The sequence below is a fragment of the Narcine bancroftii genome, chromosome 1, assembly GCF_036971445.1.
Source record: "Narcine bancroftii isolate sNarBan1 chromosome 1, sNarBan1.hap1, whole genome shotgun sequence".
In the NCBI taxonomy this organism is placed as follows: Eukaryota; Metazoa; Chordata; class Chondrichthyes; order Torpediniformes; family Narcinidae; genus Narcine; species Narcine bancroftii.
This window is the reverse complement of record NC_091469.1, coordinates 91,735,004-91,757,956: the sequence shown is the minus strand read 5'-3', so window position 1 is coordinate 91,757,956 and position 22,953 is coordinate 91,735,004. Positions and strand designations below refer to the sequence as shown.

Here is a 22,953-nt window from a genome sequence, read left to right as displayed (position 1 = left end):
GTGGCCACTGTGCAGGCTCAATTTAGATATCTATTTATAAATCAATTACACAACACAACAAATATATGAACTCAAAGAAACTGATGGGGGAAGACAGGCTCAATAGCAAGGCAGACACAACCACTCAGTCCCATGCAATGTGCATGCAGGTTGAACGTTCTGGCAGTCGTGAGAAGAGTGGGAAAAGATTTTTTTTTAATTTGTGTGTGTGGCCACCACAACAAGATACATATAATAAATTTGGAACATAAGTTGGTTTCAGTTATCTGCATTTATTTATCTACATTTTATCTGTATTAATCTTTTATGAATCTTCTTTAAAATATGAATATTTTGTACTAAAGGATTCTCCCCTCCCCCTTGACTTTCTTTATCATATCAATATTCTTTATGACCAGCAGTATAGGTCCCATCAAATTTGTAGGCTCAAGCCAAATGGCCCTCCTGCTCCCCTTCTGTCCTGGAGTGGTGAAATTGCATCCACCAGGAAATTGGGGAAGACACTTCCATATGCAATTAATTTGAATGCATTTGACATCTTTTTTACATCGCTCGGCTGGTAATTTTAAAGGTACGTACACTATACAGTGTTTTCTCCATTAACAATATCAATTGTGGTGTTTGGATGCAACTTATGGCCATCATTTAATCTCCATCAAGCATTAGAATGAAGAATATTAAATAAATGGTGGTTAAATTTATTGTCACTTTTACACTCCATCAGTCATCGTGACTCGGTTGGTGGGGTGGGGGAGGAGCTTGGAGAGTGCAGCAGCATGGCAAGTAGAGTCTCTGCCTTACACCTCCAATCAGCCTCTATTATTTTCTTCGTGGAATCGGTGTGTTTTTCCTGTGTCTGCGTGGTCTCTGTTCAGATGCTCTGGACTCCTCTCCATCCCCAAGATGTGCGGATTGGCTGATGTAATTTGTCCCAAGTATGTCATTGGAGAATCAAAGGAGCCAAGGGAGAGTTGCGAGGAATATTGGAGTTCTTTGAAAAAATAAGTAGGTTAGATAAAGGAGATGCAGTGGATGTCGTATATTTGGATTTCCAAAAGGCCTTTGACATGAGTCTGCTTAACAAGAAAACAGCCTATAGCACAACAGGAGAAATACTAGTGTGGTAGAGCATTTGCTGATTAGTAGGAGGCAGACAGTTGGAATACAGGGATCATATTCTAGTTGGTTGCCAGCTATTAATGGTGTTCCACAGGGGACAGTGTTGGGGCCATTTCAGTTTATGAAAAATATTAATTATATATAATTATGGAATGAATGGCTATGTGCCAAGTTTATAGAAGGTAGGTGAAGGAGCAGGTAGCGTTGAGGAAACAGGGAGGCTGCAGAAGGACTTGGATTGATTAGAATGATCAGAGAAGTGGAAAATGTAATACAGGTGCCTAACTTTTATCTGGAATTCCAAAAGCCGGCACTTTTTTCGATAGGTTACATCTGCTCATCAAAGATGGACTTTGGCACCAAACATGACCCGATGTGACACTTGCTCAACTCCTGTGTATCCCATCGCATCATGCTACTTTATAAAGTGCCTCTTAATCACCAATAGCGTCATGGTGCTTTCAGTCAGCCTAGCGACAGCTCAGTGGCCATCATCAGTTCCCATAATCCCCCACGCAGCTGAATCCGCTCTACCAGCATCAGCGCCAAGAAAGGGGCTGTTCTCCTGGTGCTGGTATAGCTGGGGGGGGGGGAGGGAGGGAGAGAGAGAGAGAGAAAGAGAGAGAGAGAGTGCAGCACAACTCGGTTGAGTGAGGGGAAGAGAATCGGCAGTTCAACTTGGTTGGGTGAGGGGGGAGAGGGACAGCAGTGCAATTTGGTTGGGCAAGGGGGAAGAGAGATGGCAGTGCAACTTGGGCAGGCAGGCGAGGGTGAGAGAGAGACAACAGCGTGACTCAGAGGGGAGGAGAGAGATGGCCGTGCGACTCAGTAGAGGGGCTGGGAGGTGGAGATAGCAGCACAACTTAGGCAGGCTTAAAGGGACAGAAATCAAATTGATTCTAAAATCCGGAACATTGCAAACAATGGCAGTTGTCTGGTCCCAATGATCCTGGATAAAAGGTTAGGCACCTATACAAATGTCAGACAGTCTTTCACTTTGATGGAAAGAATAGGCGGGCAGACTATTTTTTAAATGGGGAGAAAATTGAAAATACCCAGATCCAAAGGGACATAGGATTCCTCACCCAGGATAGCCTGAAGGTAAATTTTGTTGAATTGGTGTGAAGAAGACAAATGCGATGCTGGCATTCATTTCAAGAGGAATAGAATATAAGAGAAGGGATGTGATTTTGAGGCTGTACAAGGCATTGGTGAGCTCACTTGGAGTATTGTGAGTTGTTTTGGACTCTTCATTTGAGAAAGGATATATTGATGATGGAGAGGGCTTAAATGAGGTTCACAAGGATGATTCTGCGAATGAAAGGGTTATCATATGCCAGCTCCTGGCCTGTACTTGATGGAATTTAGAAGAATGAAAGGGGATCACATTGAAACATTTTAAATGTTGAAAGGCAGTAACAGAGTGGATGTACAAAAGGTGTTTTCCATGGTGGGAGAGTCCAGGACAAGAGGGCACAACTTCAGGATTGAAGGATGTCCACATAGAACAGAGATGTTGAGGGATTTCTTTAGCCAGAGTGTGGTAAATATATGGAATTTGTTGTCACAGGCAGTTGTGGAGGCCAGGTCATTGGGAGTATTTAAATTTCAATTTTAAATTGAGACTAAACATGATAACACACCATTTTAGCCCTCAAGTCCATGCCACCCAATTTACACCCCACTGACATACATCCCTGGTACGTTTAGAACTGTGGGCGGAAACCGGAGCTCCTGGAGAAAACCTACGAAGACACGGAGAGAGAGAATGAACTCCTGACAGACAGCATGGTCCAGTCCTGATCACTGGCACTGTAAAGTCGTTGCACTAATCATTATGCCAAACTTGCTGCCAGAGATTGGCAGGTTTTGATTAGCCAGGGCATCAAAATTTATGGGGAAAAGTCTGGGGAGTGGTGATAAGTGGGAAAATGGATTAGCTCACAATTAAATGGTGGTGTAGACTCATTGATGAATAACCTATTTTTTCTATTTCTTATAGTCTTATAACACAGGATCAATATAAATTTGTGCTAGTCAGCACGAATTCTGAGCCAAAGATCTTGTTTCCATGGCCTTATGAATCGATCTATAATATTTGAAACTTCATTGCTGGCTGTGCCTTCCCTGTTTGCAGCCTTTCTGTAAAACAAACATCAGAGCAGCCAGCTGACCTCTGTCTTGCTGATCATCCACACCTCAAAGTGATGTCAGGTCACTCACAGCAAGGGGCTCAGGCAAGACAAATAACTATGTGAGGGGGGGGGGTCTAAATATGCTGAGGATCACAGAGCATCTTCTCCTCTGCATTTTCTTTTATCTTATGATAACTTTTAATACTGCAGTTCTGTGGCTGCCATCCATGGACAGAATGCAGATACTTGCAAAGACATGCCAAAATCTTTGCAAATGAGTTGTGACAGGAACCACACAGCTTTCATTGATGCTTTGTTCTTCAACATTATGCACTCGTGGCACCTAAATCCTACACCTACGCCATGTTAATTTCCTGAACTACACTGAAAGTGCTGGTGGGGAGGGGGGGGTGTGGGGGAGATGGGGAGACAATTAACAGCAGCCATTAATCCAGCAGCCGGCATGTCTTTGGGATGTGGATGAAGCTGAAGCACCTGGAGAAAACCCATCCAACCACAGCAAGACAGTGCAAATTGACAATGGTAATGAGTTAGGGTTAGGGTCATAATTTATGTCAGACACTCCAGTTTCCTCTCACCCTTTAGGTTAATTGGGTGTAAATATGCAGCACAGGCTCGGGGCCGGAAAAGCCTGTTACTATGTCTATGCTCTATGTCTAAAAAACAGTGTGAAGTGTGTGCCTTTTAACATCAACAGATGAGCAATTGACAGTCGAGAAAATATCACACACAGTAGGAGAAATTAGGCATATGTGGGAAAGTGGTGTAATTGGTCGGATGGTAATTCTCATAGCGCATGCGTGCACTCACACACACGCGCACACACACACACACACACACACACACACACACACACACACACACACACACACACACACACACACACACACACACACACACACACACACACACACACACACACACACACACACACACACACACACACAGACCCCTCATAATAATCACATAAACACAGAAAATATAATATTAAATAAATATGTGTAAATTAATAAATATTTTAGAATAATTTAGGTTTCATTTATCAGGCCACAGGATACCATTCATCAATCTCATAGCTTTATGATAAGAAGCTATTTCCCAGTCTGATGGTCCAGATTTTGAAGCTCTTATACCTCCTTCCTGATGGTAGTTGATCAAAGATCACGTGACATGGATGGCGGGATCCTCAAGAATTTGTTGATCCCCATTTTATGTATTACTCCCCGCTGATGCTGTTAGTTGAGAAAAAGGAGAGCTTGGTCTTTAACACAGAAGAAATATACATGTAAGGAAATACTTGGAAGTGCTGAGTATCTCCAACATATATTTTTTTCTCCAACCTCTTGAGCTGATCTAATATTGGGTATCTTGTAGTTGGGAAGGGTTGTGGGCCCTTGCTAGAATCCCACATTAGCATGAAAGTGAACATTCGCACACTTGAAATTTCAAAATTTGTATTTGGAATCTCATGGAATGTAAATTCAGTTGATGAATCTTCAATGTAAAACAATATCCTGAATGGTGGGCATTAAGTTTGTAAATGAGAGTTTCTGCTCAGCTGTCTCTTGACAATATTGATCTTGGCTAAGATTTGCAACTTTCTTGTTATATTTGCAAGGCTATTTCCCTCTTGTTTCCATTTGTATGACCTTACACCCAATGAATGCCAGCACTTGCTATTTCAGAACACTGAAGCTCAACTATTGTGGCAACAAATGCATATTGGATGCTGGGGATCCTGTGGCGGTGACTCAGCTCCAAATTTGTTTTATTGTTCAAATTTAGCACTCATTACACTCAATCACAAAACTCACAGCTTGGTCTTAAATAGAACCGGTGTGAGATAAACAGGTCAGACTCACTCTGATCAGAGTTGTAATTTTCTCGAAGAGTTCTAAACTCAGGGTCTCTCTTCACGATCGTTTTTCTTGGTCTATCACCACCAACATCCTTGAAAGACCCTCTCTTCTATGGTTTCTTCTGATTTTCAAAAAGATTAATTGACATCCTCCGGCCATGGCCCTCATAATAAACAGTGAGTCTATTTCTTAGCTCATACCTTAAAGAAGTGCTCAGGCCTGACATGTTGGTGATATATCTTTGCCTCCGATACAGGCTGCATTACCTGCTGTATTGAGTGGTATCTGAAAACTTTTGTGTTTTACTCTATTATTTTTCTAACCTAAATTTCTTGACTGGAACCACCACTGAGGTCAAGCAAACTTTCAAAATAGGTCTTCACTGTCTCGTTCCATTTTCTCTTTATATCAGTCTGGAGGGTTCATATAAAATTGGCTTGTGTTACTATCATAGTCAAAGCTTTAACTGTATAAGCCTTATCGAAGTACAGAAAATCCCCGTTATTTGGAATTCAAGCAACAGTCAACCTTTAACAACCAGCAAAAAAAAATTTAAGGAAATAAATAAATAAATAAATTGGAATAAATAAAAATTTAAATGGAACTATAAAATCGTAAAAATACATGTTCTCTGAAGTAATGCATCAACCTTTTAAACTGTTTATTCATAATACATGTGTATTAGTTAAGCATTGTAAGAGTGAGTCTCAAGCAACAGGAAAATTCACATATACGGCATCTACCAAACCCCATAGGTGCTGGATACTGGCGATTGTGGAAGTAAGGGTCTTTATGGTTTAGAATGATGTCGATTAATACATCAAAAACATTAACGAATTAACCAAAATATTAATGTATAAACACAACTTGGTTAATGCTCATGCTGGGACATTTGCAAATAGCTTGAAATTCCATACCCCCGACATTCCAGAGGAGACTGGAATGTGGGTGGTCCTGGTAATGGTAATCTGACTTAATGCATTTCTGACAATTTCATTTCTCTCTAGAGTCATGTGATTTACAGGAATTGGGGGTATTGAAACTGGGGAAATACCTTTGAGACTGTGTGATTGATCCACCATATTGTGCATCATGTAGATGGACATATCATTGCTTAATGCATGAAGATGGAGGTGCTGCTGGAGCTGCTGTAGTTGCAGTGTTCCACTGGTGTGGATCCACGGAAATCAAGGGAGCAGAGAAGCACCCACCCAGCCACCTGCATGGGCTTTGACCGGCCCGATCATGTAGCCAATGGTCATTTTAGTTAAAAGCCTGTGACTGCGGTCTGTGCCCAAAATGGAGGCCCCTAGTAATCGGCAGCAGCCACGAGGTGCTGCAGACTCTGGGGAAGCAGAGGACTGAAGCAGGGCATCAGAGGACAGGAAGATCATGCACCGTCTGAGAGGGAGAAGCAGAGGATATGACCAGCTGGGATGGTGGCCAAGTGGCAGACCTGTGAAGGGGCTCTGTGGCTGAGTGACCAATGCATGTGGTGGGCTGTTGGCAACTCGAGGCAAGGAACCTGTGGGCTGATGAAGACTCCCGTTAGAAGACGTGCTGGGCTGTGGACAGCTGGAGTCTAGCTCAAATTGGCTGGAGTGATATCAGGTATTGGAACTGGGATGCGAGGAGGTGCTGAGGGTGCTGGAGGGTCCTTGACTGTGTACGAGGTTCAGGTCTTGAGCTTGATCCAAACCACCGCCCCCCCCCCCCCCCCCCACCACTGCAAAGGTAGTGGTGGCTGATACAACAGGGACCTTTTGAGACACACACATGGATGTAAGAAAAAGAGAGGGTTTGGGTGTGAGGAAGAGAAGGTTTTGATTTTTGAGTAGGTTTGCATGGGTTGGCACAAACTGTGGGCTGAAGGGTCTGACTGTGCTGGAATCTATGTTATGTTGTGGATCACCTTTAGGCCAAAAGGTAGTCGCAGGAACTTGTACCGGATGAATGTTGTGAGCTGGGTTGATTCTTCATCCAACTTCACATCCAATATCCATTTTTTTGCATCTAGTTTGCTAAAGATTTTGGATCCCGCTAGTTCAGAAGTGATGTCTTCCAGTGTTGGTGTTGGATAGAGCCCTCTTTTCATTGCTTGGTTTAAGTCTTTGGGATCCAGACATATCCTCAGGTGGCTATTCGGTTTTTCCTTTATTACAATGGAATTCACCCAGTCAGTTGGCTCGACCACTTTCACTATAACTCGTTTTTCTTCGATTTCTTCAAGCTTCTGCTCTAGCCTTTGTTTCAGCTCTCTTGGCACCTTCTGTGGAGCATGGATCATTGGTTTGCATTTGGGGTTTTTAGTTATGTGGTATTCAAAATTTCTGAAGCGCCCATCTGCATGAGCATATCCATGAGCTTGGCCTTGCTTGTGATCAGAGGGTGTTGCTCAAGCAGAATATCACTATTGATCCTCTTGGACATTTTCTTCTCCCTGATCTCATTGTTTACAGAGATTAGCTGTAATTCCTGACAACTATTCAGGTCTAGGATTGCTGGTCCATCAGCATCAACCACAAAGAATGTACATACGATGCCTTTTCCTTTACATCTGCCTTTTATTTGGACTTTTCCTAGTTGTTTAATTATGGGGCCACTATAGGCTGTGAGCGTGACATTTACGGCTTCTAGTGTGCCTTCCTCTGGTTACATGTTCACCAAGTTCTAAGGGATCATCTGACAGTACAGTCTGAGTGGGAGGACAGTGTCCAACTTTATTTTCAAGTTGAATGTTGTTGGTTTGTTTCTGATCTTTCTTTACACTTGGATCGTGGTGTACAATTCATCTTTTTTCTTCCGTTTCCTTTCTTGGATGTCTCATGGAGGAGTATTGTTTCGATGGTGCACTTTCCTTCTGTATTCTTGTTTTCTCTCTCTTTTTGTGCCAACCTACACATATTTTCCCAGTGAATGACCTTCCCACAGATCCTGCACTTCGAACCATACGCAGAACATTTCTTGCAGTCATCGATGAGGTGTAGTCTGCCGCATATTCTGCAGTTCTCGGATGTCTGCGGCTTTCTCTGTGTGCACTTTATGGCATCGGCCCTTCTATCTCTGTGCTGCATGTTGGCCTGCACGGAGAGGGATTGCATTTGCCTCCTAGTGCCCTCAAAGGCCGAACTGTGTCTACGGCATCTGGTAGTTTCAAGCTGTCTTTTCCTATGAGAGCTTTCTGCGCTTCAGGATGAGCGCTTCCCCAAATTAGTTGGTCTACTATTCTCTCTATTTCTTTGAACTTGCATTTCGCAGCAATATTCTTTAGTCTTGTGAAGAAATTATCTACTGACTTGTCAGGCTCTTGTTTTAATCCCTGGAACTCATATTGCTTTATTTTATCATTAGATCACGGTTCAAGATGAGAGGAAAATTTTTCTAGTATCCTCTTCAGCCAGCTCCCAGCTATTAATCAGGTCTAGTCCTTTTTCCCCCATCCAAAGAAGGATGTAACTAACCTTTTCCTCTGGTCTGATTCCCTTGAGGAAACCTTTGAATGCCAGGTTGCACTTCTGCTTTAATATTTTGAATGCCTCTATGATGTCGTTGGCTTCCCCGTCCATGACTGGGTGTAACATTGTTGGTGATGTTGCTGCTGCCATGGCCATTTTCTTCTCCAGCTCTGGCCATCAGATAATGGTTCTTTTTCCTTGTTTCCTTCTCACTTCTATAAAGTGTAGGTTTCGATTGATCCCACCACTGCCACCATGTTTTGTCCAGGTTGTATCATCTGATGTCTTCTGATGTCTTAATAAACAGTAGAAAGGTTTATAAGTTTACAGCACATTTCTTTACTCACATCAGGCTACTGGGTCGCGTATTGATACAATGTCACTCACCTTGCATGAACCACTTGAGAGTGATGTGGCTCTTACAGTGTTAGTGTTCATGCTCCATCTTAAAATAGTCCAAGGTTTTCTCAGTATATAGCAATATACATATGTCCCACAGTGGGGCACTACAGTTACTGCAGTGAGAAGGGTGTATTCTTACACGGTTACAATATAGTTCACATTATCCTGACTATAAAACAATCCAAGGGGTGAATTGTGGGCTGCACCTGCCACCGAAACAGCTTTAAATGTGACTAATCCTGGGACGCATCAATGCTGTGAACGAAGAGAGGATCTCCCCAAAAGCATCTACTACTGAAAAAAAAAAGAAAAAAAAGAGAGGAAGAAAGGAGAAAATTTAAAAAAAGGAGATATAAAAGATAACATAGAAGAAGATAAGGTTGAGGGGAATTTTTGGGGGGAGGGGAGAAGATACTTCAGAAGGCTTCACGGAATCCATTATAGGTCTGGGCTGATGAAATAAGATGCATGCCAGCCTGCAGCATTAGTGGCATGCAGCTGTAGACTGAACAAAAGACTGGTAATCTCTGCTGAGCATATGACTCATATTACAGGGTAGACGATGAAATGGAGAATATAGACAAAAGGCCTTGCCCTGGCCAGAGGAGGGGCACTTAGTGTGGAAGCAATAAAATAAGAACCTTTTCAACAATTATAACTCCAATATTGATGAGAAGTCAGAACAAGTATCAGTATCATAGTGCAAACATTCATTTACACCACTTCACAACAATATATTTTTTTAAATAGTGCATGAAAATGTAAGGCAGTGTCTGGTTCATTGATTACTCAGGAATTTGATGGCAACGGGGAAGAAGCTGTCCTTGTGCCACTGAGTGCTTGACTTCAGGCTCCTGTACCTTTTTCCTGATGGTACCAGAGTGAAGACGGTATGGCCTGGGTGGTGGAGATCTTTGAGGATGGAAGCCGCTTTTTTGAGACACCACGTCTTGTAGATGTCCTCAGTGGAGAGAAGTCTGGCACCTGTGATGTCGCAGGCTGAGTGAACAACCCTCTCGAGTTTCTTTATTGTCTTGAGAGTTGATGCCTCCATTATGAGACAGTGATACAATCATCCAGAATAATCTCCACGGTACACCTGCAGAAGTTCTCGAGAGTCTTTGGTGAAATTCCGAATCTCCTCAAACATTTCACAAAGTATAGCTGCTGTGGCGAGCCTTCTTCGTGATTGAATGAATATGGAGGCTCTAGGTCAAATCCTCAGGGATGTTGATGCCCAAGAATTTGAAGTTTTTGACTTGCTCCACTACTGAGTCCTCAATAAGGACTGGGTGGTGTTCTCTTAACTTTCTCCTGAAGTCCACAATCGTCTCCTTGGTTTTTCCAATGTTGAGCACGGGGTTGTTGACATGACACCACTCAATGAGCTGACCTATCTTCTTCCTTTATGCTTCCTTATTGCCATTTGTGATTCTGCCAACAAGTATTGTGTCATTGGCAAATTCGTAGATAGCATTAGAATTGTGCCTGTCCACATAGTCATGGATGAATAACATGTAGAGCAGTGGGCTAAGTACTCATCCTTGAGGTGCGCCTGTGTGATAGTGTGTAAGGAGAAGAGTTTATTTTCAATTTGTACCCACTGTGGTCTTCCAATGAGGAAGCCAAAGATCCAGTTGCAGAGGGGGTTGCAGAGGCCCAAAATTTGTATCTTCTTGACCAGCACTGAGGGAATAATGGTATTGAAGGCTGAGCTGTCGTTGATGAAGAGCAGCAGAATGTATAAGTTGCTGTTTTCGAGGTGAACCGGAGCTGAGTGGAGATCCAGTGATAGTGTGTCTGCTGTAGAGCGATTGTGGCAATAGGCGACTTGCAGTGGGTCCAGACTTTTGCTTAAGTACGTATTAATTCTGGCCATGATCATACTGTCAAAGCATTTAATTGCAGTCAAAGTTAGTGCGATTGGGCTGTAGTTGATGAGGCAGCTCACTCTACTCTTCTTGGGCACCAAGATAATTGATGCCCTTTTGTAACAGGTGGGAACCTCTGACTGCAGCAATGAGAGGTTAAAAATGTCCATAACCTCTCCAGCTAGTTGGTTAGTGCAGATTTCCAGTACCCTGCTAGGTATGCCATCAGGGTCTAACTCCTTGTGAGGGTTCACCTTCTTGAATGATATTCTGATGTGCCCCTCAGAGACAGATATCACAGGGTCCTCAGCCTTTTTATGGATTCTAGTAGGCACTGTTTGCTTCTTCTCAAAGTGGGCATAGAAGGTATTCAGCTCATCGGGTAATGAAACATCACAGCTATCTATGGTGTTCGCTCTTGCTTTGTAGGCTGTAATGTCCTGCACTCCCTGCCCTAGCTAGCATGTATCTGTCTCTGTCTCTAGCTTCCTCCGGAATGGCCACTTTGCTTGAGAGATGGCCTTCCACAAGTTGTTCCTGGGCTACAAGGCCTAGACCGCCCCTCCCACCAACCTTAAATGCACTTGATCTTGGCCTCAGAAAATTGGGAATCCTCTGATTTATTCAAGGTTCCTGGTTGGTGAACAGCAGGTATCTGCACATGGGCATACACTCCTCCGCCAGGTCTTGATGATGTCAATGGCACCTGTTGCATATTCATTCAAGTCTATGGATGAGTTCTTGAATATGTTCCAATCTACCGATTCAAAGAGGTCCTGCAGACACTTTTCCAACTCCCTCAATCATATTTTTGCCATTTTTGCTGCTGGTGGTGTGGCCTTAGTTTCTGGTTGTATGCTAGAAGTAGAAGTACAGTCAGATGAAGTTGCGGTATGGCATTCCTCATGGTGGAGTAGCAGTGGTTGAAGGTGTTATTTCTGCTGATCTTGCATATGATGTGCTATTAGTAGTTTGTCAGTGACTTTTTTAGGTTGTCCTGATTGAAGTACCCTACAATAATTGGGAAGACATCAGGATTTGCTCTCTCATGGGTGTTAATCACCATGCTCAGTCCCTCCAGTGCCAGTGTGATGTTAGCCTGGGGCAGAATGTACATTGTGACCAGATGATGGTGGTGAACTCCCTTGGCAAGTAGAATGGGCGACAGTTGATTGCCAGATGTTCCACATATGGGAGCTGGACTGGAACGTAACTGTCATGTTTGTGCACGACGATGAAATGATGATAACACAAACGCTGCCTTCCCTTGTTTTACCTGATGTCACTATCCAGTCAGCACAGTAGAAGGTGTAGCCCATGAGCTGTGTCTTGAGTGCCTGCATTTAACCATGTCTTTGTAAAGCACATCAGACAGCACTTCCTGATATCTCTTTAATGTTGAAGTCTGGCTTGGAGTTCATCAAATTTGTTCTCCAAGGATTGTACATTGGTCAGGAGGGTAAGCCTCAGGGACCGGCATCTTAGCTTAACCTGTAGACCTGCACTTTGCGGCCACGTGGTCGGGTCTACTTTACATGGCCGGTGGGTCATTCCTACAGTGTTTAAATTGTCTATACGATGTCCCCTTAAAACTCCCATGATGTTTAAATGTACTAAGTGTCTGCTCTCTACGACACCCACAAAGTTTAAATGGCCCAATAACTGAGTGTTTAAAACTCCCACATTGTTGAACTTGCCTAATCATCAGCTGTTTAATGGTCCGGCAGTCCGATGGAGACTGTCGATTGTACCAATTCTGAGGTCTACCGTCAATCTTAGGAAATCCTTATTTATGGGTAAGTTTGATTTTATGGTTTTGGTTTGGAATTTTATGGTTCTGACTCTATTAAAAAAAAAGTTATTTTACATTTTTTTAAGTTGCTTGAAGAAGGTAATGTTAATTAAGTATGGGCAGATTATAGAGGACTCTCCCTTAAAGAACATCATGCATTTGTGTCATCATCACCACTGAACCGCAAGCCGAGAACAGCAAGCACAACAAGCTGCAGATTCAGGTAAGAGAATGCCAAGAAGAAGATGGAAGGTGGCAGTCATGAAGGAGAGGAGGCAGTTACTGGGAGTGCAAAGGGAGATCAATGGGATGGCTATGGAGAGCAGTGGCGGTGGCTACTACTCCTCAAGGTATTTTCCAGCAGGAAAGAGAATCTCAGGGTTGTAGGTAATGTCACGTATGTACACTGACAATAAATCTGAATTTGAGGTAACCATCTCTACTGGTACGCATCTAACAGACAGGTGAGCTGGGTGCCGGAGATGATACTACACTCGCTGTTTCTGAAGGGGCTTTCCCAAATTCAATAAGACTCACCTGTTTGGGATGCTGTCTAACTCTCCTTTCACCCACCCTCCTATTCTTTGCAGTCAACATCACATGCAGAAACTGGGGAGAATCCATTTTTGAGATCTCCACCTTGGCTAGTCCCTGAGTGGGCTTACTCTCCCAGACTAACTTTCTCATGACAGGGGTGAGAAATACCAGAGATGACCGCTGCAACCGTGTCTGCCTGTCCCGCATCGGACTTGTCAGCCACAAACGAGCCTGCAGCTGACGTGGACATTTACCCCCTCCATAAATCTTCGTCCGCGAAGCCAAGCCAAAGAAAGAAGAAGAATTGAACAAACACCTGGGATTAATGGATGGCTGAAGAAGAACCAAAAAAATTCTGGGAACAATGTTAAACAAGCTGAACCTTAAACATTGGCAAAAGCTTGAAGACTGTGTAAAGGGCAAGTAGCCAATACCCATACCAATTCTGTGTACACCTGGGGGTAGTTTATAACTGTGGTAAGATTTGGGTTAGGAGAGGGCACCTCACTGAAGGAGGAAACCCTGCTAGAATATGTGCATGAACTTAAAGTATTGCTTGAGGCCTTGAAATTACCATCCAAACTGACAGGTAAAATGTGCAGTGCAGGCGAGGCACTGGATCTAGTGCCCATTAGTAATGACCATGGTGACAAAGCCAGCTGAGTGATTAGATAACTGGTAGGCATACTGGCCCCAGATAAATCAAGCAGTGTTGGTAGGAGTAAAGAGGTACCTCTGCAACTGAGAGATTTGATAACTGGTAGGAGTACTGGCCCCAGGCAAATCAAGCAGTGTTGGTAGGAGTAAAGAGGTTCCCCTGCAGGATTTGATTGAAGCACAACAGGCCACAACCATTGGTGAGAAACAAGATTGGAACACAAAGGGTGCACCTTGGACAAATTAGTAGGGATGTGGGGGCAAATTATACAAGGAAACATTGTGGCACTGAGCTCGTTAATACAGGAAATTTGCAGAGTAGCTCATGGAGTGAGGCACTCAGTAAGGGGAAAGATAGCGAATAAAATTTGGACCCATTGGTTGGTTTATACTGAAATGGAACAACACAATCTCAAGATGCCAAATTTGACAGGAAAAAAAAAGGAATTCCTACCACACCAAGCTCTCTACCACCACCAGTGGATCCATTTACTCACCTAGTTGTGAGCGCTGCTGTGCAAGTGATTCTGACGCCAAGTCCACAGACTGTACAACAGGCTTAAAAGTACACCAATCTTAGTATCTTTGCTGGCTCTATGTGCCTGACTGTCCCCGAAGGGGCCGGCTCAAGTCTTTATATGGGCCGGTGATTGACAGCTGGCAAGTGGGGCCAGCCTTCCAGTTGCCTACCAGCAAGTACAATGGTTGCCCCTGCACTAGGCTGCAAGGAGTGTGGCCAGTGTAGTGGTTGTATCACCACATTCACCCCCTTCTTAAAATGAATCCTCAGTGGTGTGGGGGGGTGGGGATGTCCTCAGTATCAGGTAGTATCTACAAGTTCAGGCTGTCCACCAGTCAACTGTGCCTGGGACCATTGCAGGACAGGCTCCTGGTCAATAGTCAGTAGGGGCAGGGCTTCCTGAGGTTCGGCTGAGGCCCAGGTGGCCAGGGCGGCTGGTGGTGTGGGCGGGATATTATCTGGCAGAGAAGGGGTGTAGGTGTTGGGCTGATCTGCAAGGGATGGGGCCCTTGGGAGAGGTAAAGAGAGGGTGTCGGCTCCTGGTGTATCCTGGATGGGCCAGGGGTGCCTGGGATGAGAGGGCTGGGTCCCTGCTGGTGCTAGGTCCCTGGTCGAGACAGTGTTCTCATGTCCATTGGGGTACCTGATGTAGATGTAATTTGGGTTTCAACCAGGGGTCAGATTTGGGTGTCCTCATGTGTTTGCAGAGGAGTACTGGTCCTGGAGATGTTTGCCATGCTGGCAGGGAGACACCACTTGCTGATTTCCTAGGAATGGATAAAATGAGTGAATGAGGGATCTGATTAGTAGTCGTGCACAAGAGCGACCGTATTGTGTGGAGTGCCTCGGGGAGGGCCTCTTGCTAATAGTTGATGGACCAGCCTTTTGACCTCACGGTTAGAAGGACTGCCTTCCTGATTACCCCGTTTTCATACTCCACTTGCCCATTGCCCCTAGGATTGTAGCTAGTCATGTGACTAGCTGTGATGCCTCGCACCATTAAATACTGGTGTAGCTCCTCACTCAAGAAGCTGTGGATGAATGTCGGGTATTCGAACATAGTGATTACCTGCGTCTGTCCCTTGATAATGGAGATGATGGAAGTGTCAAGGCAAGGAATGGTGAAGGAAAAATGGTAGTATGAGGAAATTGATGTTCTTATTCGTGGAAGGCAGTGATCACTTGAAGTTGACGCTGAGTCATTCAAAGGGCTGAGTAGCCTTCATTGCATGGGCCTGTGTCGGGTGGAAGAAACATGGTTTGCACTCTGCACAGACCCTGCAGGACTTAGTCATGGTCCAGACTTCTTGGACGGTGAAGGGAAGGTTCCGGGATTTACTGAAGTGGTGCAGGCACGTGATGCCCTGGAGGCACAGGGTGTCATGCAGCATCTGAAGTTGTTTGGATGACACACTGGTGAAGGTCCAGGACCTTGATCCTGGTAAGGGAGGCATTATTCCCCTTCAAGAGTCTTTGTTGAGTCATCCTCGACTGCAACCCTTGTAAGGAGGCATCTCGGGCAAGTTGCTCCACCTCCCCACAATCACCCCAGCTTCGATCGTTGATGGCAGTGCTAGTTTTCGCAGTGTCACCAGGTAAGCATCTGCCATCTCACCTGCCTGCTGTAGCCTGATGCTGAGTAGGTACCAGGAGTAGAGTATGTTCATCAGTGGCCGGTACATGGCTTCCAGGATGGTCACTGTTGATTCAAAATCTGCGCAGTCTTAGATAGCCTGGAAAGCGCGCGGACCCAATTTGGTGCAAAGTCTCCTCTGATTAGTGTTGATGACCTCAGCCTGTGTGTGGATGATTGCCTCAATCACATGCTTCCAGATCTTGAAGTAGGCTGGAGCATCCAGGTGCTGAGGGTCGATATTCAGCCTCTCGATGGTAAGAAACTTCTCCATGGACCTTTTAATTTTAAACTAATTAAATTGTAAGCGCTGCTGTGCAAATTATTCTGATGCAAAGTCCACAAAATTTACAACAGGCTTTAATTAGCTTAAACTTGTGCACCAGTCCTAGTATCTTTGTTGGCTCCACGTGTCTTATTGCTCCGGGAAGGGGCCAGCTTGAGTCTTTATACAGGCCAGTGATTGACGGCCAACAGTGGGGCCAGCCTCCCAGGTTGCCTACCTGCAGTTACAGTGGTTGCCCCCTGCAGGAGGCTGGTGGGAGTGCAGCCAGTATAGTGGTGGTATCACCACACTAGTAATGGACTATGTAGATATAGTCAACCACGCAGGATGAAAACGCTACTGCCTAGTTATCATTGACAGATTCTCGAGGTGGGTCAAAGCACTTCCCACCACACATGCAGATGCTTAAACAGTAGCAAGAGAAATTGCAAAAGAAAAATTTCCAAGGTTTGGAGTGTATCAGACTTCGAGTAGGGATAATGAGCCTCATTTTGCGAATGAACATGCAGACACATTGTAAAAGTGATGGGAAGTAGATGGAAATTCTCTTGTGTGTATCACCCACAATCAGCTGCATGGAAAAGAGATGTAATGATAGCTTGAAAGCTAAACTTACAAAAATCTGAAGGCAGACTGAATTAAATTGGGCACAGTGCTTACCGTTAGCACTAATGGCCTTGAGAAACAATAGAATTGGATGTGCTCATTTAACTCCACATGAGATGGTTACTGGAATGGTCAGTGCCAATGACCAAGCCTGGCATCAGTGAGATTAGTTTAAGAATGTTAAAAGACTAACTTCCAAAGTACTTAAATGGACTAACTTTGACTGTCAGATCTGTTTGTTCCCACCAGGACCCCCAGTAGAAGATACTGAGCTGCAGGTGAACACTTGAGATTAGGTGTACATGAAGAAATTTAAAAGGAAGAAGAAACAGCCGAGGCATGTCAGACCATTCCAGGTGATCTTGTCAATACCCATTGTGGTCAGGGTAAAAGAGACAGGACCATCGATGCATCTCAACCACTGCCTGAGATTCCCACCTGCCAGGGAACCAAAGGAGAAGAAAGAAGGCAATGACTGCATGAACAATATCACTGCAGAAATGAATTTGTGAATTTTGCTTTTTGCTCTTATTGGGTATAGAATGGTAGTGTGGAGCCCAAGTCAGAAAATAGGGATAGAATGGTATTCCATGGGGTTTAATGCAGAAGATGAAATCTCCTTGTTAAGAGAGGAAGTTTGTGAGAATAGTTGGTGGAGATATATGGAGGGGATAAAAAGCGAACTATTGGTTCCCACCAAGTGGCAACATTTCTGATTTACCGGAACCTAAAACATTGAAAATCCATATTTAAACTGAAACTAAGGGCCCCAGAATAAAGTAAAACACCCATAGCTGCATTTGGGCACTACCACTTCAAGCGCCTAAGCACAGCTTTTATATTCGCCATTATGTATATCTTTTGTAAAACCCGAGGTGTAAATTTCACCCCTCTAACTTGGCGGTGTGGTGATACTACAGTGATGGTGTTATCCCATTTGTACTGTATCTCGGTGTATGGCTGGTCCGCCTCCTCCCTGTAACTCCACCCCCTGGAATTCTCCAATAAAGGCGATTATACCCAAGTCCCTCCTTCAGTACGAATCCTGGAATCAGACATGCAACAGGAACACGTCTCTAGTCTTATGTTAATAAAGCCTATCGTCTAGTAACTTCAGGCTTTTGGAGTTATTGATAGTGTATCAATTTTATTACCATAATTCATTTTACCGCAATGGACAAGTTGCTGAGGCCGGACAAGTGATCCACATTCGCCCAAAGCCATAGACTGATTTGAGCTCTAATGACTTTGTGCACACATTCATTCAAATTATGGGATCAGATGACAACAAGCTACACCTGCTACGATCGCAGGTCGGCCACTGCACCTATACCATGATCTGGGGCTGCACAACGTACGAGGATGCCATGAACAAGTTCCAAAGCCAGTACAGGCCCAGGATGAATGCAGTCTACGCCAGACATCTCCTGGCCACTCACAAGCAACAAGCTGGTGAGCCCTTTGAGAAATACTTTTGGGTCCTGTGTGATCTTGGGCTAGCCTCTGGCTGCAGGGCCGTTACTGCTGAGGTCTATGCAGATAACCTTATTCAGGTTGCCTGTGTAGAAGGTGTCTGATCAGACTGTTGCTTTCCAAAATAATAATCCATTACTCCACAGCATGTCCAATTAACACTTACTTGTGAAGTCTCTATAGGCATTCTTCAAAGTTTTTGCAAAGGCACTCGGAGCCTGAACTGTCTGGCTTGAGCAGAACTTTGGCATTTTAAATGAGATCTATGTTGTGAAGTGTTTGTATAATTGTTGTGACCTAACAAAACCCTCTCCCACCCCACCCCCCCCACCCCCACAATTTATCTACTTTAAAGCATATCTATATACAATATAAAATATAACATAACCTGTTACACAGAAGACTAGCATACTGGCCAAATTTGTGATGGCCACTGAACCCATTCCACCCCGCTGGACTTTATTTTAAAAGCAGGGTTGAATATGATGATGCCACAGTGATGCTCTTATGACATTGGCATTGTATCTCTGTGTATGGCTGGCTCGCCTCCTCCCTGGAATTCCCCAATAAAGGTGATTATGCCCAAGTAGCTCCTTCATTGAGAATCCTGGAATTCAGCCAGCAACAGGAACAGTCTTATGGTAATAAAAGCCAGTCATCTCGTAACTTCAGTCTTTTGGAGCTATTGAAAGTGTATCAGGCGGCCAGGTGCCAATGCTATTGAACAATTTAAGAGCATCCTGGGGAGGGCAATGTATTATGGTACTGAAAATGTGACTGCATGTATCTATACAGTCTGCACTAAAACCTCGCCCATGACTAAACCTAATGATAATGAGAAAAGTGTACCAGCCAAACACTTTGAAGAGTGGGCTCTCAATGAACAACCCCATTGTATATGTAATAATGACAGTGGACAACATATGGGTCTATCCACATGCAAGCACAGGTTCTTTGAAATAGGAAGCAACACAAAGGTGAGGGAGGCCATAGATATTATTTAGGAGAGGAGAAGGTATCAGTGAAACAAACATATCCGGTGGTATACTTCTTAGTTGGGGAATGCCAGTTGATGGATCAGGATTCTGGCTATGCTGCGGGCAGGCTTACTGGTTCCTGCCAACAAATTGGTCAGGATGTTGTGCACTGATGGATTTTATGGTGATGGATGTAAGGTTTGCACTCATCACATAGATGGAGGACAAATCTGTGCCTGTGTTGTCACATAAAAAGAGGGAAATTGCTCAATTCCGCAACATGGAAGCATTCCTTTGGAAGATTTCACTTGGAGAAAAATGGGGTAGCAGTTTGTTTCCTTGATATGAAGTAACTTTTTTTAGCTGATTATGTAGATAACATAACCGGCACCATGTCAGCATTTGCAAATCAGACCATGAAAGGATTCCAAATTTTAACAGCTATTTAGAAAAGTCACAGGCTTTGAAGCCTGAGACTATATTCTGGCAAAGCAGGACGGACTTTGCTTTTCACTAAACTTTACAAGTAATACATCTGTGACATTGATCCTGGACATAGGGAATAACATGACAAATATCGTCAGTGGCATGGAAACAATTAGAGATGCAATTAGCACATCAAAAAGTGCAGGACAACCATTCTCAGGTTGGCTCACTGACCATTTAGGACCCTTGAGTGATACGCTAGTACAAATCCTGATCCCCATAGCTGTAAAATCTTGCCTGTTTGTGGATGCACCATAGTACTAACATGTGCAAGGGCCATGTTAGTGCATTGGCTAGGAACAGTGATAGGAGGAGATGGTATGATGATTCAACAGGATGAAAATAGGGAGACATATCTCTGTGTGTAATTATACGGACAAGAGAAAAGAGATAATGCCCATGTTTGAGAATATATAGGCAATCCCCAGGTTGAAAATGCCCAATTTATGAACAATTCATACTTACAAACCTACATGACAACCTGAAGTAGAATGCTGTGAATTTCCATTTTGAGTGTGGTTGAGTCAGGATCTCCAGAGTATGCTGTACGATACATTTGTGTGATGCTGCTGTCACCCAGCATTGCCGGAGAGTAGTGTACCGCATTTTGCAAGCACAGAAACATTTGAAATTTGAGGAACCGATTCAAACATCACACATGTACAGTACTCTTACCTGTATTTTGTCTGTTTTAAAAGTGACTCTTAAACCAACATTCTGGTGACTCTTTACTGCCTCCTTGAGTTAAAGGCAGCCAGAAATGAGTAGATGCTTCTTTGCAGCTGATTCCACCTCCAGGTATCATGTGGCAAAAATCCTAATGCCGTACTGTACACCTGAACCTGTACTGTATTTGTATTGTACAATATCTACTGGGGGAAAGGCCTAAAACTCCTGTACTGTACTATACACACAAAATGACAGAGTAACCATGCTTCCAAAACGTAAATCCAATGCAAGGGCTGGTGATTCATCAAAGAAAAGGAAAGGAAAACAATCACAATTGAAAATAAAGTGGAAATAATATAGCGATCAGAAAACACCATCAAGTCAGACAACGATTGGAGGAATTTTATGGAATAAAGAGAGAATAATGGAGCATGTGAAAGGCCCTATCCTCATGAAAGCTACAATTATTACTAAGCAACACAGTAGTTTAATTATTAAAATGGAAATACTATTGATAATTTGGTTAGATGATCAAGTCGGGGTGATATGCCTATTAGACTTACTTTAGTGCAAGGAAAGGCATCAAGTGAAGGTGATTGTGAAGAATTTGTTGCGAATAGGGGTTGGTTCAATCATTTCAACGTGAGAGCAGATTTACATTAAAGTACAAGGTGAAACAGCAAGTGCCAATATAAGTGTGGCAAGTAATTTTCCTCAAACGTTGAAAGAAATTACTGAGAAGAAAGTTTATTTGCAATACCAAATATTCAATGCTATTGAGACTGACTTATTTTTGAAAACAAAAAGCCTGGGAGGACCTACATTTTGAAAGAGAAAAAAAAAATGCACCAAGGCATAAGGCATTGAAGGATAGGCTAATGTTATAGCATAGAGTGTAATGCATCTGGAGATTTCAAGCTCAAGTCTTGGCTTTTGTATTTCCCCCTAAATCCCAGGGCACTTTGTCATATCATTAAGGCATCTCTTCCTTTTATTTGGAAGGCAAATGCAAAGGCTTGGGTTACAATTGCTATCTTTGAAGATTGGTTCTTGAACCATTTTGTCCCTGCTGATGAACGTTATTGCTTTGCCAAGAAAATTCCTTTCTATGTTCTCCTTGTGCTTGACAGTGCACCTGGACATCCAAGCACTGTAGATAACCTTCACCCCAAAATGAAATTTGTATTTTTAATCCCCTCCCCACACCACATTGCTACTTCAGCCAGTGGATCAAAGTGTCATAGACTTCTTTAAGGCCTATTATTTATGGTGGGCCTTCTCTCATGCACTGAGAGCTATCCAAGATGATGTGATGGGCTTAAGGGAGTTCTGGAGGAATTATAACATCTATGAGGTGTCAAAAATATTGCTGACTCTTGGGATGAAGTTAAACAGTCAAATATGAAAGGAGTGTGGATGAAGTATGCCCCCCAATTCACCCCTACTTTTCAGGGGTTTACAGCAAACAACATTACCTAGGCAATGAGCAAGATTCTGAAACAGAGAGATTCAACAAAGTTCACCAAGAAGTTACTGAGGTCCTCAGCTGCTACAAGGCCATTTATGACAAGAAAAAGGATAGTTCTGCACAAACCTCCCTTGATGCAGTTACTTCAAGATATTGACACCAGTAGTAACAACCCCCACCCCCCACCACCACCACCTACCAGCAGCAAAATCAAACCTTGACTTTCCATCATCAGATCCATCCTCTCCAACAGTAGCCATCTGGGAGTGACAGTGCATCGTTTGTTCTGTGGGATCTTATTAGCCATTTCCTAAATGAAAGCAATTCTATTCTCTCTCTCACTGTTTCCTATCTGCAATCTCTGCTGTTCTCAAGCTCTATGACCATGTTCTCACCCAGACACTCCAGCTTCCATTAAGCCCCACCGCTTCTCTCTCAATTTTCCTATCTCTTTTCCTTTCCTTTTGCTCCCCAGCTCCTTCCTTCTCCATTCAGGCAGTTACACCCTCTCCATCACTTCACAGCTTTTGTCTCCTGCCCTACCACCCATATCCACCCTTGGCCTGTGCTCCACCCCCTGCCCCTTCTTCTTTCCTCTCCTCCCTCCACCTTTTCATTCAAGTGCCTGCTTGTTTTTTTTTTAATCTCATACTCAAAATGTTGGTTCTGACAGATGCTGTGTGACCTGCTGAGTTTCTCTATTACTTTTGTCTATTGTTCTACTTCGTCAACAATAGGTTCATATAGCTAAGATGATGTTAAAGCAGAATCTACTTATTCTTTTTACTTTAAATAATCTTTTCTTTGATGTCTGGCACAATAATGGGATAAAGAGGATAAAAAAAAATTGTTTCTTGAATTTTGAACAAATGAAAGAGAAATACATTATATCAAATACAACTATATATCAACTTAAATCATATTTTAAAAAAAGAAATTAGGTGCAAATTTTAGAGGCCATTTGAGTATTTAATAATTCATAAATTT

General features: G+C 43.4%; 1 long non-coding RNA gene across 1 annotated transcript; it reads left to right on the top strand.

Annotated features, from left to right (window-relative positions):
* Window positions 1-2,066: 2,066 nt before the first annotated feature.
* On the top strand, window positions 2,067-18,004 carry LOC138740306 (uncharacterized). The gene is made up of 2 exons (XR_011342825.1): window positions 2,067-2,220; window positions 17,143-18,004. It is a non-coding gene; the product is annotated as an uncharacterized lncRNA (long non-coding RNA).
* Window positions 18,005-22,953: the final 4,949 nt, after the last annotated feature.